Here is a 4,193-nt window from a genome sequence, read left to right as displayed (position 1 = left end):
TTGGTGTGCTGCTTCCATGTGGGCTTTGTTGCTTCTGGGCTAGATGGCCACTTGTTTACTTTCAAGCCTTTAAGTCACTGGGAAACATTTATAACTTTTATTTCTCTTGAAAAAATGGAAGCGCCAGAAGTTTAAGTAACGCATCCAATGTTATTATATTGCCTTTATATACTGAGTTAAAACTAACCCTTGTAAAAAAAACAACTAACCCTTGTCTCCAATAAGAAATTGTCCCATTCATAACAGTTCTACTCTGTTAAATGCAGTCATGATGAGTTGGAATTGAGTTACTCACATTTAACAGTTACATAAAAAAAAAAAGAAAAGAAACTACTGCGTCTACATTCTGTCTATACATGGCAACAAATCAAATTAAAATCATAGGTGACTTCAAAATGAATCCTTACTTCCTTCCTTCATTCATTCCTTCAACAGATCTGTGTTAATACTTACTAAACATTAAATATTTTGCAAGGAGTTTGCTAGATTTCACAACGAAGGGATACAATGTCTATCTTACTAGAAATAAGGCAAATGGCTACATTCTTTGGTCTTTACATAATATCTTACTTGAGCCTTATTAAACTAGTAAGGTATGTAGCAAATATATGCACAGAGAGGATAATTTGTTCAAATGTATCACCGTGCTTAATTTTTAGGAATCAAGTTGTTTTTATACCAGTATCAATGATGGAGTTTAAGCCATGAGCAATAACTTCCCAAAGGACTCCCATCTATGAAGAAATCATTTCTAGATGTAATTAGTCCCCTATAAGAATTTCCCTACATTTTGGAGTCGTGACAACACTTCCATTTATAGTACATTAATTTCTGATTACACCACACCTTTTTAAAAACAGCTGTAGGATGCCTCTCCCATCTTCACCTTGCAGTCTTTTTACGGGCTTCTCGTTTGCTGTCAAAGGAGCCCTGATGAGTTAGCGATACTATCCATTCATATGGTCCTCCTCATAGGAGTCCCTCTAGCCTCTGCCTATGATTACCGTCGCATTTTGAAGGGCGTTCTCTGCTAGGCTAATAGATAAGATTAAGGTGGGACTAGGTCTTTACCTGAGCGGATGGTGTGAACCAAGTCACGCCCTTTGTTTTCTTTTGGGTATGGTTTGCTGAAAAACAAAACCCACATCTCAAAACCATCCTCTGTGTATAAGAGCCATGGTGTATACACAGAGGATAGGGGGAAGCACCATTCGTTGAACACGCCAAGAAGTGCCAGAGCAAGTTCAAGAAGTTGAGCTTGTGTGAAGTGGCAGAAACCAAGGCCAGCGGCACCAGAGGCTGTGGCATGTGTCCCATGGGACAGATCAAAGGAGCCAGGCAGAGACCAGCGATTTCGGCAGAGACCAGTACAGAGGACAATGCTGAAACAATGGGATGGTGAAGCAGGGCTCTGGGCTGACTTCCACAGAAGCAGAAGCCAAGGCACCCTGTGGTTTAGAGGCTGAGGAGCAGAGACTTGGCTACTGGCCGAGGAGAGGTCCTGATGTAGACCAATGAATGCATCTATCTTTACTGATTACTGACCCTGATTTGTGGTAACCTGTTAGCGTCCATAATAACCCCCTTTACAGTCATCTAGCCCAGAAGCAACAAAGCCCACATGGAAGAAGCACACCAGCCTAAGGCAACCACGAGGTGTCGAAGGGATCAGGTATCAGGCATCAAAGAACAAAAAAATGATAATGTAAATAAGGGTGAGTGCAGAGTGGAGACCCAAAGCCCATCTGTAGTCAACTGGACACCACCTTACAGAAAGGTCACGAGGAGGAGATGAGCCAGTCAGGGCACATGGTAACAATGATGAAATATGCAACTTTCCTCTAGTTCTTAAATACTTCCTCCCCCCACTATCATGATCCCAATTCTACCTTACAAATCCGGCTAGACCAGAGGATGTACATTTGAACAGATAGGAATTGGAAACACAGGGAATCCAGGACAGATGATCCCATCAGGACCAGTGGTGATACCAGGAGGGTGGAGGGAAGGTGGGGTAGAAAGGGGGAACCGATTGTAAGGATCTACATATAACCTCCTCCCTTGGGATGGACAACAGGAAAGTGGGTGAAGGGAGATATCGGACAGTGTAAGATATGACAAAATAATAATTTATAAATTATCAAGGGTTCATGAGGAAGGGGGTAGCTGGGAGGGAGGGGGAAAAATGAGGAGCTGATATCAAGGGCTCAAGTAGAAATCAAATGTTTTGAGAATGATGATGGCAACAAATGGACAAATGTGCTTGACGCAATGGATGTATGTATGGATTTGATAAGAATTGTGTAAGCCCCCAATAAATTGATTTTTTTTAAAAAAAGAACCCCCTTTAATTGTGAGTATTTTCTGAGAGCTCTGTGTGATCATTGCAATGAATTATCGAACCAAGCAGAGTCGTGGACGGGTGCAGGGAGAAGAGTGGTGTCAGTATAGGTTAAAAACATCACGGAGAAAGAGAGAGATGGGGACTGGAGGCATGTCTGACCTCTGCCTGTGGCAATAAGGAAGCCAGAGGAGATCCGAAATGGTCACCCCCACTAGGCTTCCTGCAGGGGGAGTGCCTTCAGGTTTGGGCTGCTTACCTTAACCGAAGGTTCAAATTCATCTGTCGCTCTAGGGGGAGAAAGGGACGGACTGCTCTTGTCAAAAAGTACAGCCTCAGAAGCCTTGTGGAAGGACAGTTTTAGCCTGCCTTATAGGTCACGGTGAGTCAAAACAAGGATCAGCTGTGACAGTGTTTTGTGTCTCCGTCAACTATACAAAGAGTCGTATTCTCCCAGATCCCACCAGTTAACCCAATGAGCCATTAGGACTCTGCAGGCTCTCAGTAAATATTAACTCACAATTATCTCGATGAAAATTGTGTGTGTGTTCATGTATCTATTTATTTATTTATTTTTATTTCATTTTTTAAATCATTTTATTAGGGGCTCATACAACTCTTATCACAATCCATACATACATCAATTGTGTAAAGCACATTTGTACATTCATTCCCCTCATCATTCTCAAAACATTTCCTCTCCACTTAAGCCCCCAGCATTAGGTCCTCATTTTCTCCCTCCCTCCCCGCTCCCCGCTCCCTCATGAGCCATTGATGATTTATAAATTATTATTTTGTCATATCTTGCCCTGTCCGATGTCTCCCTTCACCCAATTTCTGTTTGCCATCCCCCAGGGAGAAGGTCACATATAGTTCCTTGTAACCGGTTCCCTCTTTCCAATCCACTCTCCCTCTACCCTCCCAGTATCACCACTCACACCACTGGTCCCGTAGGGATCATCAGAAAATTCACAATTAAGTGTTGAGACTTTGAAAGCCATTTTATGTATGAAATATAATTTAACAAATTCTTGTGAAAAATTTCATGAATAAATTCAGGAAGTGGCATATTCTTGAATTGCTCTCTTATTTCATGTTCTTCACCAACTCTCTTTTTAATGCAGGCTTCTGTCTCAGGAATCACCTGAGCTATCTTCTTCTCTTGACAAGAGGAGACCTTGCTGATGCCCAGGGTCTTCTCCAGCCCCCCCCCCCCTTTCTCCCCAGTATGAAAGGTGTGGAGAAACAGGTGCAGTCCTTTCCCTGCAACTTCACAAAGGACCATTCCAAAGCCCCTTCCTTTCATTACTGCATCCGCAGCGGGAAGACCAACCAGCAGCAAGGTGGCAGATCCTGCTCCAGCCTTCTCTTTGACCATCTCTGAGCTGGCCTCCTGGAACTGCCCAGTGAGGGCTGTCAGCTGGTCCCGGGAGATGTCCACTTTGGAAAGTACACTGAGAGGTCAAAGGGATAACAATGGTCTCCCCAGAGTGGCCACCGATGACAGGACCATTGACCCCATGTGGTGGATCCAAAGCCTTTACTTCCACAGCAGAGTTGTTGGCCCTGGCAATGTTCAGGGTCTTCATACCAAAGATTCTTGGGATTGTAGAAGTTCATGAAAACTTCTGCTACTATCAGGCTGGTAGTTTTGCAATGATGGAGAAATTGTGGGCTTAGGACAATGCTGAGCATGGGCAGCGGCCAGCATGGCCATGATTGGGGCATTGGTTTTGAACTGGCCCTTCCTTCATTGTACCTGGCTTTTGTGGCACTCCCACCCCACTTGAATAGGGGGGCATCTGTTCCGGTCAGAGATAGCCTTTCGCGTTTGGTATGGTTTCCGTGTGGC

The 4,193-nt window shown here is 43.9% G+C and overlaps 1 pseudogene; it reads right to left on the bottom strand.

Moving 5' to 3' along the window:
• Nucleotides 1-2,555: 2,555 nt before the first annotated feature.
• LOC101648843 lies at nt 2,556-3,961 on the bottom strand (annotated as a pseudogene).
• Between the last annotated feature and the right edge of the window lie 232 nt (nt 3,962-4,193).

The sequence above is a fragment of the Echinops telfairi genome, unplaced genomic scaffold, assembly GCF_000313985.2.
Source record: "Echinops telfairi isolate 266 unplaced genomic scaffold, ASM31398v2 ScPeMD7_40;HRSCAF=151, whole genome shotgun sequence".
Classification (NCBI taxonomy): domain Eukaryota; kingdom Metazoa; phylum Chordata; class Mammalia; order Afrosoricida; family Tenrecidae; genus Echinops; species Echinops telfairi.
Note: the sequence above shows the minus strand (reverse complement) of the source record. Positions and strands in the feature narration are given on the sequence as shown.